Here is a 14573-nt window from a genome sequence, read left to right as displayed (position 1 = left end):
ACACAGGAAAGCAGACAGGATATTATGTTCAAATATGTTCCAACATGCAAATATGGAGCCAGGGACTTGCAGGAAGGAAAACATAATTCCAATCTCAAAGGTGATTAAGAAATGGATGCTTAGACATTCACGGATAAATTGGGGGTTGGTGATACTTAACCAAGTACATTGTACAACATTCCATTCATTACAAAATGTTTCCAGACAGTTTCTCAAATTTCTACTCAGCACATAACCTGAATGTTGCTATTTCCAGGCTTCACTGTTCTTAATGTCAGCTGGGGTTAACTTGGAAGCACTCGTGCCTCTGGGGCACATGGTCATGGTTTCAACTATGACTCCAGAGCGCAAGCATAATAATCAAAGATGACACTCCAACCAAGGGTGGTTGCAAAAGTGGTGCTCTGTCAGAGATGTCATCTTTTGGTTGAGACATTAAATTAAAGCACCACTTGCCAGCTCAAGTGGAATTGAAAGAACCTACAGCATTATTGCAGAGGAGAAGAAGGAGTTATCCCTGGAGTTCAGGCCAATATACATCCCTCAATTAACATCACAAATACATCTGGTCAAAAACAGAAAATACTGGACAATCTCAGCAGGTTTGACAGCACCTGAGAGAAGGGAGCGAATGTTGAGTCTGGATGACTCTTATCTGGTCATTATCCCATTGCCGAGTGCAAATTACATGCTGCATTTCCTACATTACAACTGACTGCACTTCTCCATCTGCTGTAACGCATTTGAGACAGCCAGTGGTCGTGTAAAGTGCTATATGAATGCAACTCTTTCTTTCAGATTCATGCAGGCTTGTATCCAGTCCCTGTACTTGCTACTTATAATTAAAAGGCAACGTGAAACCGACCCCACACCAAATTAACCCAGCTTCCAATTCGGGTATCATATCATGTTTTCAATTCCCCATCTGTTTCATTCTCCTGGGCCCTGGACTATACATCAGTAACATGCATGTAGAAAGTCCCATATCTTCCCTTGTCCAAATGTATACGTTGGCTCATTGAGCACATACACCAGCATGGTGAAAAAAAAGTTATATGAGGCTACATCGGTACATGACCATTTCTCAATTTAGCCAGTCCTTCTGCCTTCGCAAACTCCTCTGCTGCTTCCGCAATCCCAAAATAAAAGACCTTGGATTTGTAGGTCACCGTCAACTTAGCTGGGTATACTATGCCACATTGCACCTTACTGTACAGTGCCTTCTTCACCCGGCTGAAGGCAGCCCACCTCCTCGCCAGCTCCATCGTAAAGTCCTGGTATACGCGTATATCCCAGCTCCAGCCCACTGCACCACCCGCTGCTTTTCCCAGCACAGGACCTTCTCCTTCACACTGTACCTACGAAAACACAGTCACTGCTCTTGGTGGCTCACTCTCCTTTGGTACAGGTCTCCACGACCGATGAGCCTGATCCAGTTCATATCGAGGGGGATCATCCCCACCCCCCCCCCCCCCCCCCAATCTCCCAATAGCTTCGCCAACATAGTGACAAAATACTCAGTTGGCCTCGGACCTTCCACTCCTTCGGGCAGACCCACAATCCTCAGATTCTGTCGCCTGGATCTGTTTTCCAAGTCGTCCATTTTGGCTGACAGACCTTTGTTGATCTCTATCACCTTCGCATCTCCTTCCCCATCGAGGTAAGTTGATCACTGTGCTGCAATAATGTCTCTTCCACTCCTTCAGCGCCTCACCTTGCTCCCGCACCTCCGTCACTGCGCTCAGCACCACCGCCCTCACCGGGGCAATCGCCTCCTCCACCAGCACTTTCAATACTGCACCCATCTCCTTCCTCATCACCTCCATATGTTTTGAGAGTTCCTTTCGAGTTCCACGGCCATCACCGTAGTCATTTCTTCAGCCGTGGGCAATGCAGCCTCCCCTGGTGCCCCAGCCTCCACTTTTCTTGTTGTCCCCTCAGTGACATTTCCACTCCCCGACAAACTTTCAGCCGCTTTTTCACGGCCATTTTTTAAATAAACTTATCTATTTTTTACATTTCCCTTCACTGTGCCTTCCCCCTGCTTTTGCCGCCTCAGTTGCCATTGGGATCGAGCGTTAAACCCCGAAAATGCCGTTCCCAAACGGGAGTCCTCCAATGGGAGGCTGCCTCCCGCCCGCCGTCACCGGAAGTCCCATGCATATAGATGTATATTATTAAAAATTAACAATGATTTGAATCAAATACAAAGTCGCTATGTTTAAGAATTATGAATAAGCAGTTGCTCCTCAAATAAATATGTTGGACACATGACCTCATTTTGAAAAACATCAATCACTTTGCATTTTCTTTCTAACAAATCAACACTTCTTTGGAAAAATCCAGAAACTGATCTTTTTCACCTTCCTTAATTTGCTGTTTACATGTATCTAACTCGATGTAATTTGGAGCCATATTTTCTGCTTACGGTTTTGCACTTCTTTCCTTTTACTCGGGTATCACAGGGCAATGGCAGTTTATGACGTTCATTAATATATTGAAAAGCACCATAATAGGAAAGGTTAAACTTATATCAATAGTTCTTGTAAAGTTGTGCCGAAAACAACCAATTTTAGGCATGTTAAGCAACGCTGCTTCCATTGACCTGTCATTGTTTGGCACTTTAACTTGTTTTCCAGAGTAACTCAAAGGGGCCTACATGGCATGACCCACAAAGGAACGTTTTAGTTGCTGTGCAGCTTAGAGGGAACACTGGTACCAATATCTGGTACTCTATTTGGAAAGGAAGAATTAACACTGCACTATATATTCTTTCCAACAATTTAATATTAATCATTGTATTTTAGTGTTTCCCTGAGCAAGTGACAACCAAACAACTTCAAACTGGTATTTCAATGATTGAAACAACATGCATCTTAACAACAGAGCATGATTTAAGCCACTTATTTGCAATTTCTGTGGTGGGGACTATAGTAAATTCCCAAAACAGTGGGAAACAAAATCTCAAAACACTTCCAAAAAATGTGAAATATTCTATCATTGTGAGGTGATAGGCTTAATTCTGATGCTGACACAAGGAAATATTTCTTTTTTGAGGCAACTTTATCTCATTCATTCACAGGATATAGTAGTCGATGGCCATGCAAGGACTTATTGTCCTTGAAAAGCTGTTGGTCAGCCTCCTTCATGAACTGCAGCAGTCCATTGGAACTGTAGTTCACGAAGGCAACTGGAGTAGGCCATTCAGCCTGTTCAGCTTGCTTCGCCATTCAATACGATCTTGTCTCATCAGTCACTTCAATGTGGTTTACACACACTAGCCCCATAACCCTTTACATCATTGTTAATTAGATATCTGTCAATTGCTGCTTTGAGCTTCCATAGCCCTCTGGGCCAGATAATTCCCAAAATTCACAATCCTCTGGAATAAAGAAATTTCACCCCATCTCAGTCCGAAGTGGCACCCCCCTTATTTTGAAAAACCTCACTACTCCTGTACTAAAATAATCTTGCAATCAAGGCTCACATCCCAGTACTTTTCACAGTAACTTCACTGAAGGATTTTCTTCATGACAATAAGTGATTATTATTATCCTTCCTAATAGCTTGCTGCACCCGCATGCTAGCCTTCAGTGACTTGTGGACAAAGACACCCAGGTCCCCTTGTACATCTACACGTTCTAATTTCTTACCATTCAAGAAGTACTCATGTAGTGAAGGTACTGTCCCATTGCTGTTCGGAAGGTGGGAGCTTGATCGATGAAAGAATTATACATTTGCAAGTCAAGTGTGACTTGGAGGTAACAGAGTTCCTGTATGCCTGGTACGCTGTCCTTCCAGGCAGCAAATGACACCGATTTGCAAGATGCTGTCAAAAAAGCCCAGGCAATCTGCTGCATTGAATCTTGTAGATGGTACACACTGCAGCCATGTTCTGTTGACAGTGCAGGGAGTGAATGTTTAAGGTGGGGGATGCAATGACAATCAGCCTGGCTGCTTTGTCCTAAGTGGCATTGAATTCTTGCCTTTATTGGACCTGTACTCATCCAGACAAGTGGACAGAATTCCATTACAATCCTGACTCTTGCCATGTAGGTGGTGTAAGGACTTTGGGGTGAATCATTTGTCACAGAATACCCAGTTTCTGACCTGTTCTTTTAGACACAGTACGTGTGTGGCCGGTTCAATTTGACAATGGCAATGTCAATTGAATGCCAAGGGACGGTGGGCAAACCCTCTCTTCTCAGAATTGATCACTGCCTGGGACATGTTGCCAGATCAAGCCTGGAGGCTGTTCAGGCCTTGCTGCATGCAGGAATTGACTGCTTTATTTTACAAGGAATTAGAAATGACACAATGCGATGCAATCATCCCCACCTCTGATCTTATGATGAAGATCCAACTGTCTTCCAGCTGCTAAGACAAAAGGGAATGCTTTAACTCTACAGCACAATAACAATTCTTCATTAGTTTGGAGTTGTGAATTCTTCCACTAGTCTCCTCGCATCTGAATACCTGACAAGATATTGAAGAGGTCACAATTTCAGAAGGAAGAAAATGGCTGAGAAAAAAAAACATGCAGCAATCAGAGGTTGCTCTGTCCATCTGAAAACACTGCGGTTCACCAATACTAATTATAAAGCTATACCCACACGCTCAAAAAGAAGCTGCTGTGCAGGAAAAGGAGACAGAAATAACGGTTGCTAGACCTAGGCCAACTGCAGGGTTTCACTGAAATCCCTACGGTTGCATACACAAGAGTTCAGATACACGTATGCTATGTTGACCATAATAAATAGAAAGCAAAACAAGAATGAAAGGGAAAAGAAATAATACCTGGGCAGTAATTAGATAATGACCCAGATTTTCAGTCAATATAACAATGTATACAAATTTAATCTCAGCATTGAAAATCAAGTCATGTCCATTGCAGCTTAAGTAGCCTTTAATAATTTGATAATTATTAATTACGACCAAGAAAACCTCGGACACTGAAAATTAACTATTCCAACTGTTGTTTCATTCTCTCAGTTTTTAATTGAATTAAAAAATGCTAAAACTTGATCTTTACCTTGCCAGTTTTTCACTCTCCATTTCTAAATCACAGCCAGAGTACCACTTGAAATGGTTTCTCTTCCTACTTTCATATTTACCTTGCAAGAATCAATCCTTGACCCCCTCCTATTTCTCACTGAAATGCTGCCCCTTGGCAACATCATCTGAAAGCAGTGTCAGCTTCCACATGTGCCAATGATACCTCTCAATTCCTCTATTGTTACCAAATTATTCAATTGGCCGACCGACCAGCAGCAGAAATTTCCTACAGTAACTGATCCCTGCTACAAACTAAATTCCCAGCCAACCATTCAATTCCTCTCCCTTACAAACTGTGGGAGGCAGAACCGGACAGTATGGTATCACATTGGTTAGCACTGTTGCTTCACAGCACAGGGACCTGGGCTCTATTCCCGGAGTCTGCACGTTCTCCCTGTGTTTCCTCCAGGGACTCCGGTTTCCTCCCACAAGTCCCAAAAGACATGTTTGTTTGGTGAATTGGACATTCTGAATTCTCCCTCAGTGTACCCAAACAGGCGCCGGAGTGTGGTGACATTGGGGATTTTCACAGTAACTTCATTGCAGTGTTAATGCAAGACTACTTGTGACACTAATATCTGACCCAGAGATTCTGACTAAACATCCATGCCATGACCAAGACTTGTGCATTTCCACCTCTGTAACATCTCCCAACTTCATCCGTCTTAATTAATCTGCTGCTAAAACCCTCATTCATGCCTTTTGTTACCTCCAGATTTCACCATTCCAATTGTCATCTAATTCTGGCCTCTGAAGCAACCCTGATTGTAATTGCTCCGCCATTGGGTGACTGTGTCTTCAGCTGCCTAGGCAGAGCCTCTGATAAGAGACAGCACAAAAGGTTGCTGAAGATGATAAGAGCCCATGGCATTGGGCGTTGTATATTCGGGTCACAATCCTGAGGGATCACCCATTTAAGAGAGAAATGAGGAGGAATTTCTTCTTTCAGAGTAGTGATTCTGTGGAATTCTTGACCGCAGAAGGTTGTAGAGGCTGGATTGTTAAATATGTTCAAGGCTGAGATAGTTAGATTTTCGATCAGTAAGGGAATCAAGAGTTATGGGGATAATGGATTCCTCGACTTTCTGGCTCAACGATAGGGTACTGGGACAGTAGCAGCAGCAACCGGGGGACGGGACGTTGATTATGTTTGCTTATTTTATTTACATTTGATTTATTTAATTTTAATTTATGGTTAAGTTCTCTTGTTGGGGGGTGGGGGGAGTGTGATACATGTGATGTTACGGTTTGGGGGGAATTGTGGGTGTTATGGGGCTGTTAGTTGCATATTACTGCTTGTTGCTATACTTGTTATATTTTTATATTTTCTGTAAAAAATTCCAATAAAAATTATTTAAAAAAAAAAGAAAGTGGAGCTGAAGATTTCATCAGATAAGTTATGATCTCATTGAATGGCTGAATGACCTCCTTCTGCTCCTATATCTTGATCCATAGACATGGCTAACCTGCTGAGTATTTGCTGTTCTTATTTCAGATTTCTATAATCTGCAACATATTGCTTTTGTATTAGCAACTGTCATATCTTGCAAAAATACTGAACAAAAGCAGGTATTTCACCAAAACTAAGGGGACGGAAAACAAAAGAGGGATTGAAACATACTGGAAAGGTTTTTCATCTGGCATGGATCACTGAACCCGTCTTTCTTCCCCAACAGGCAAGATTGCTGCTATCTCATGCAGTCAAAATAAGATTTCCTCACTGATTACAATTACACAAGGACTGTGCACTTAACACAGTATTGTGTTTTAATTATCGTTGAGTTAGTATTATGATTCAGACATGCCAGCGTTTAAGAATACTGGAAAAAGTAACAACTCAACATTATTTATGACAATAACTTTGGTCCATCTTCAATCAGGTGTTCTTTAACCACTAAATATACCAAACAGTCTGTAACTATTTAAGAGTATGTTACACAAGAATACAGTATTTAGTGGATTCTGACTACATTTTAAACTGAATGAAAGCTCTTTGATTTATATATACTGTTTTCACATTATTGTGAATTACTTTGATGTAACTCGAGCCAAATCCTCAGTCAACTCAAGCACATCAGAACCAGGTGTTAAGGGACAAACTCTACCAGTGAGTCTCTCACTGCTGCAAACTGAAAGTTTTTTAATTCTATTATTAGGCATACACTTGGCAAATTCTATCCACATTGCAAAAATGGAGTAGCTGTGTTCATTTGTAGCCCAGTCATATCACTATGGAGTTTGGAAATGATGCCTTCCTGGAGTTACAAATGCTCCAGTTATGGAGAGAATTGAATAACTTAATAATAATCTTTAGTGTCACAAGTAGGCTTACATTAACACTGCAATGAAGTTACTGCGAAAATCCCCTAGTCGCCACACTCCGGCACCTGTTCGGGTACATGGAGAGAGAATTCACAAGTGTCCAATTCACTGATTAGGGACGTGTGGGAGGAAACCAGAACAACCGGAGGAAATCAAGCAGACATGGGGAGAACATGCATACTCCGCAGATAGTGACCCAAGCCAGGAACCAAACCCAAGACCCTGGCATTGTGAAGCAACAGTGCTAACCACTGTGCTACTATGCCACTCCTTATACATGACAAGTCAAAATAGCTCAGACAATGAGATTTAAGCAAGCAAATACACAGTTGTTCTCCAGGGATATTCTACAAACTTAATGAGATTAATAGCCAATTAACCTGTTCGGTGGTTTCATTCGGTTTAGTGGGAGATTTCATGCCCTAATTTCAATGGATGGGCTGGTTTAGCTCACTGGGCTAAATCACTGGCTTTTAAAGCAGACCAAGCAGGCCAGCAGCACGGTTCGATTCCCGTACCAGCCTCCCCAGACAGGCACCGGAATGTGGCGACTAGGGGCTTTTCACAGTAACTTCATTGAAGCCTACTCGTGACAATAATCAATTTTTTTTTCAATGGTACCAATCTCCTGAGTATTTAGAGCATTTGTTATTTCGATTTCAGATTTCCACTACCTGCAATGTATCAAATTTGCATTAGCAACTATCATATTTTGCAAAAGTACAAAACAAAAGCCAAGCACTTTACCACAATATCTGAAGCATGCTAACAATTACACACACAAACCACCCCACTAAACAAGGAAAGGCATTTAGAAATCCTCACTTTCCTCCAATGTATCCACAAAACAGGTGAGCAGTGAAACTGCTTCATAAACCTAAAGGGGTGAGCACAGCCCAGCCCATCACATAAACCCACCTCTCATACATCAGGAAGATACAAAAGTATGAGAAAACACACCAGATTCAAAAACAGCTTCTTCCCCACTGTTACCAGACTCCTAAATGGCTCTCTTATGGACTGAACTGATCTCTCCACACAAATTTGCTGCTGCTGTAGCACAATTCTCCATATGCTTCACCCGATGTCTACATATTTATTACATGTCCTATGTTTTTCATGTATGGAACAATACTTTTCACAGTACCACATCTGACAATAAGTCAAAACCTAAGAGTTTACCTACACCGACACCACTGCCTTTAACATTCACTGCTTAACCCTGCGCATCTACATTATTCATAGTGGACAAAAGCCAAAACTCAGGTCCTCCAAAGAAAAATAAATCAGAGTTCCAGGGCAAAAACAGCAACAAATCCACCCTGGTAACACAATGGCAGTTCTATAAACTTGCGAACAGGTTTGCGAAGTGGGCTTTGCAAGCCAGCAATCACATTAAACACACTTTCGGTATTCCCAGCAGCTACAAAGAAACCAGTGACTGCCAAAACAGCATAGGATCCGCCAATCAACCAGCCAGCAATTCCACAAGATGGGCTTTGACTACTTACCCTTTTTGAACAGACTTCCCCCTCCTCTTCATGCCACTCCCAGCCAGGTGAACAAAATGGAACCAAACGAATTTCCCAGAGACATCAGGGTGCTATTTAGGGATAGGTGAGAGTTTCCAATTTTTAAAATGGGGCATCTTCAGATGTTATTATGTGAACCCCGATTGAAAAAAATATATAAGTGGTTATACTCTGGATCTTTTCCGTTAATCAGAAGTTGTTGCACATCGATCCCCCAGAGTGTAGGCCAATGCAGAGGGGTTGGTTTATAAACCACAGGCAAATATATCTGGATTAAAAATAAGAAATTGCCCTCCGACTCCTGTTAATCCCAATGCCTTTGCCTGGCAGAAACTACCCAAGTGCCAGGCCTCGACCCGGACCTCCCGCCAACAGGAGGGAAGGCACTCACCTGAACATTTTACAGCATTTCAGTGGGATTTCGAGCGGGTAGAATCAGACCTCACCCTCCTCTGCCCTGCCTTGACACCGCTCCACTAATCCGAAGCTACGCCATATAAACCACGGGACCCACAGCACGCAGGGAATGCGGTTCAGAGGACCTCAGCCCGCAGGGGGTGGGTGGGGGGGTGGGGCGGCACGCCGGGAAGGCTCGGGTCCTCCCAATCGGAGGACCTGAGCCCGCACAAGAGCCACGGCACGCCGGGAAGGCTCGGGTCCTCCAAATCGGAGGACCTTTCCCCGCACGGGAAGGTGGGAGGACCTTTCCCCAACAGGGTAGGCTTGGAGGACCCAGGCCGATGCAGGCTGGCGGAGGGGCACTGCTGATGGGAATTACCCCTTATTGTTCAAATCACAACATTTACCAAAATATCAACCACGGGACCAGATACACATGTTTGCAATCATAGGCCTCATTCCATCCCGACAACAGCATCTAATTTTACGTTTTATTTTTAATTATTGATGCAAGTTGATGTTGAATAAACATCCATATGACACGGGGTACCTTATTAAATGGGGGGGGGGGGGGGTGTTGCATGTCAACATGAGGGCTAAGGACTTCAATGATGCAAACGTAAAGGGTTAACAAAAGCAAAAACAATTAAAAAAAACTCTTAGTTTACCTGAGTCACTGTGTTGGCCGACTCACCGCCAACTCACCTTCGCAGTCCCGCTCCAACATACAAAATAACAGTAAGAAGTCTTACAACACCAGGTTAAAGTCTTAACAGGTTTGTTTTGAATCACTAGCTTTTGGAGCACTGCTTCCTCAGATGAATGAGGAAGGAGCAGTGCTCCAAAAGCTAGTGATTCAAAACAAACCCGTTGGACTTTAACCTGGTGTTGTAAGACTTACTGTACTCACTCCACTCCAACGCCCGCATCTCCATACATGGATACGAAATAACAGCAGGAGTAGCCCATTCGGCTCCTTGAGTCGGCTCTGCCATTCGAGGGCTTATCTGTGTGTTTTGAGCTTCACATTTGCATCTAATTCCGATAACCTTTGATTTTCACAGTAACTTCATTGAATATTTTCACAGTAACTTCATTGCAGTGTTAATGCAAGCCTAATTGTGACACTAATAAAGATGATTATTATTCCTTCACCTAACAAGAGTCTATCTACCATTGTCCTAAAACGATTCAACGTTCAATCCAAGTCGCACAAAGTCACCCAAAGTAACCCGAACCCCCCCCCCCCCCCCCCCGCCCCGCCCCCCCGTCAGTCTTCCACTGGCCGTCCTAGAAATAGGAACAAAATAAAGTGTCCCTTAAAGGGTAAGAAGGACAAACAGTCAAACTAAGGGACAAGTTGTGCAGCAAATGGAAAACAGGAGCATGAGGTTTGGTCACCTGGATTTTATTGCTCGCGACACACCAGCTCATTTAACTGTGGGATCTGGCTGTGTACAAGATGGTTGTTTTTTACAGCAGATGTTCTAGTTGGAAGTTATTTACTCTAAATGGTATTCTTCTGAGATGTGTTATAATATTTACTTGTGAGTCTTAATTTTTATATATATATATGTGTAATGAACTCCAATTGGCTTTATTGGTTGGCCAATTAGAGTATGAGCTCCCTCAATGATAGCTCATTGAGGGGGCCCATATAATCACCTGTGCAAGCTTTATGAGCCAGTCTTAAGTTGACTGAACTGCTAGCAGCACATTTTGTAGCTGCTCCTGTAATATCGTTATTGTAAATAAATATTGGTGTGGTGACGGAACTCCTGCCTCCCGTGGATTACTACAGTGGCGATGAGGTAAACTACGAATTTTGCGGAGACCAGCTGCCGCACTCGGAGGGTAAGCCTTGCTATTTTAAAAATGCCGCTTTTGGGAGGTTAGAGGCATTCGACCCGGCTATTGAGGACTGGTCCCAGTATGTGGAGAGAATGTGTTACTTCTTCCGGGCAAATGATATACTGACGGACGAAAGGAGACGGCTTATCCTGCTGTTGGCGTGCGGACCCTCCGCTTTCGCCATTATACGTAGTCTGACTTATCCCGATGTGCCAGACACGAAAACTTTCCAAGAAGTAACAGAATTGGTGAAAGAGCACTACGACCCAAAACCACCCCTTATTTTGCGTAGGTACAGATTCTACACAGCGAAGCGGGAAGACAGGGAGTCAGTCACGAATTTCTTGACCCGCCTGAGAAGGCTGGCGGAAAAATGTGAGTTCGGCCCGACGCTAAATGAAATGCTTCGGGACCGGTTAGTGTGTGGTATAAATGACCTCACAATACAGAAACGCCTGTTGGCGGAAACGGAGCTAGACTGCAGGCAGGCATTACAGCTCGCACTGTCCCTAGAAAAGGCAGCAAGTGGGGCGCAGGAACTACAGGGCACGCCAATGGAGGTAGATACCTGTGAGAGGGACTACCACAACGGGTCCTGCTACCAGATAGCCGCTCTCAGGAAAAACCTGAGGAATAGAGGGAAAAAGGAAAACCCCAGAACTGCCCCCAAGTCTGCCAGGACTAACTGGAGACAGAGGGAAGTACCGGCTGAGGCTCCCCCAACAGAGAAGGACCGTTTCTGGCACCAGACAGAGTGGGGTAACGACGACAGAAACCCTAGAAGGAGGTGGCAAAAGAGGAATAGCAGGTGGGGACGCAGGGAAGTACACAACCTAGACGCCCCATCCTCCTCCGAAGGGGAACAATTATATAACATTACAACGAAGAAAGCAGAACCCATTAGGATTACCCCACGGGTGAACGGGCGGCCGACAATAATGGAAATAGACACGGGTGCGGCCGTACCAGTAATGGGAGTGGCAGCATTTAGAAAAATGAAAGATAGACTCCAGCCACTAACCCTAACAAAAACATCGGCAAAACTTAAAACCTACACGGGGGAACCCCTGGAGGTTCTAGGCACGGCTCATGTACCTGTGGAATATGAGAAACAATTGCTCAGATTACCGTTGACGATAGTAGAGGGCTCCGGACCGAGCTTAATTGGACGGAACTGGCTGAAAGACCTAAAATTAGATTGGATGAACATTTTCCAGAGTGGAAGTGGGCAGTTGAGTGGAGTACTCCAAAAATACCCGGAGGTCTTCCAGGAAGGTTTGGGGGAAATCATAGGCGCCAAAGCAACTTTGCACGTAGACCCAGAAGCCCTTCAGAAATTTTGTAAGGCCAGGCCGGTACCTATTGCATTAAGAAAGAAAGTTGATGACTAAATAGAAAGGTTACAGCGTGACGGCATTATCAGACCAGTACAATTCTCGGAATGGGCAGCGCCGGTGGTACCAATTTTGAAGCCAGACGGCGCGAAACGTCTCTGTGGAGATTTCAAACAGACAGTAAACAAATACGCACTGCTGGACAAATACCCAATCCCGAAAATAGACGACCTATATGCCAAATTGGCAGGTGGGCTTTTGTTCACAAAACTAGACATGAGCCACGCCTACCTGCAGTTAAAACTGGACAAGGGCTCCCAGAAGTTCGCTATGATCAACACCCTGAAGGGCCTTTTTCGTTATACTAGGCTACCTTTTGGAGTGTCATCAGCCTGCGCTATATTCCAGCGTACGATGGAAAATATTCTGCAGGGACTACCGCAAGTGGCGATTTATTTGGACGATGTCTTAATCACAGGTAGGACAAACCGGGAACACTTAAGGAACCTGGAGGAAGTGCTCAGGCGTTTCGCAAAGGCGGGCGTACAGCTAAAAAGGGAAAAATGTGTTTTTCTGGCCCCACAAGTGACGTACCTGGGATATAAAGTAGACGAGTCAGGCTTACATCCATTAGAAGACAGAGTAAGGGCAATAAAAGAAGCCCCAGCTCCCACCACGGTCCAGGAGTTACGATAATTTCTAGGGTTGGTAACCTATTATGGAAAATTTACTGAAGCAGAAGGGACCAAATAACCGTAGAAGACGGTATCCTATTATGGGGAGCCCGGGTAATCGTCCCAGCTCAGGGCCGTCAGGCAATCTTAACTGAGTTACATCACGGACACCCAGGGGTGTCTAAAATGAAGATGCTAGCTCGAAGCTACGTTTGGTGGCCAGGTTTGGACACAGACATAGCAGCCTTGGTACGTCGGTGCCAGGAGTGCCAACAGGGGCAAAGAGTGCCACCAGCGGCGCCATTGCACCCGTGGGAATGGGCAGGCAGACCGTGGACCCGCCTGCATATTGACCATGCCGGCCTTTTCGTGGGCTCAATGTTTTTGGTGATAGTGGACGCTCACTCCAAATGGTTGGACGTCCACCGGGTAAACACGGCAAGCACAGCATCGACAATTGAAAAGCTCAGGGCCTCGTTTGCAACACATGGACTTCCGGAGGTATTGGTGTCGGACAACGGAACGGCATTCACAAGTGGGGAATTTGGAAAATTCCTGAAGGAAAACGGAGTCCGTCACATCAAAATGGCCCCTTACCATCCAACGGCCTGTCAGAGAGAGCGGTCCAGACACTTAAAGTGGGACTCAAGAAGCAGCCGGAAGCGTCAATCGACACAAAGCTCTCCCACTGGCTGTTTGATTACAGGACCACACCGCATTCCACAACGGGCATACCGCCAGCTGAACTCTTAATGGGAAGACGGCTGCGAACGAGGCTGAGTCTCCTTTTCCCAAATTTAAAGGGGAAAGTGGAGAAACATCAGGAGGCCCAACGCAGGGGGCATGATAATAGTCGGCAGCAGAGACATTTCCAGGTGGGGGCACCGGTTTGGGTCAAGAATTATGGGAATGGACCAACGTGGGTCAAAGGCACGGTAGAGTCCCAAACAGGGCCCATATCCTATGAGGTTTCAATAGGAGGTAAGGTCCTGAAGAAACACCTAGACCAAATGAGGGCAGCGGAACCACACCTAGAGGCAGGCGAAGCAGGACCGCCTCAAGCTGGGATAGCCCAGACGGAAAGGATACCCACACCCCAGCCCCGAGCAATTTCTCCAGACCCCGTCATCCAGTCATCAGAGTCGGAGATGGACACACTCGACGAGACCGCCGCGACACCTCTCCCTGAGGAGGAGGAAGAACAACTTTCAAGGAAAAGACTGGCACCTATAAGGTACACCCCGCCCACTTCGGAGAATGACCCGGCGGAGGACACAGAGGTGACAGACCCAGACATGAGGAGCAGGAAGAAGCTCAGAGGAATGCCAGCTGGCAGGAATTCCTCAGACCTTGGGGGGGGGGGGGGGGGGGGGGGGGGGGGGGAGGGGTGTAATGAACTCCAATTG

At 45.0% G+C, this 14573-nt stretch overlaps 1 protein-coding gene across 2 annotated transcripts in view; it reads right to left on the bottom strand.

Annotated features, from left to right (window-relative positions):
- katnbl1 (katanin p80 subunit B-like 1) overlaps nucleotides 1–9489 on the bottom strand; it is a 42256-nt gene extending 32767 nt beyond the window's left edge. The window contains exon 1 of one of the 2 annotated variants that reach the window (XM_038785735.1): nucleotides 9301–9489. The gene's annotated coding sequence lies outside the window, so the exon portion shown is untranslated. Of the gene's footprint in view, nucleotides 1–8888; nucleotides 9241–9300 lie in introns of those variants that run through there. The other variant, XM_038785736.1, reaches the window with a different exon arrangement.
- Between the last annotated feature and the right edge of the window lie 5084 nt (nucleotides 9490–14573).

This window comes from Scyliorhinus canicula, chromosome 2, assembly GCF_902713615.1.
Source record: "Scyliorhinus canicula chromosome 2, sScyCan1.1, whole genome shotgun sequence".
Classification (NCBI taxonomy): Eukaryota; Metazoa; Chordata; class Chondrichthyes; order Carcharhiniformes; family Scyliorhinidae; genus Scyliorhinus; species Scyliorhinus canicula.
The sequence above is the reverse complement of the archived record's forward strand: the minus strand, read 5'-3'. Positions and strand labels throughout refer to the sequence as shown.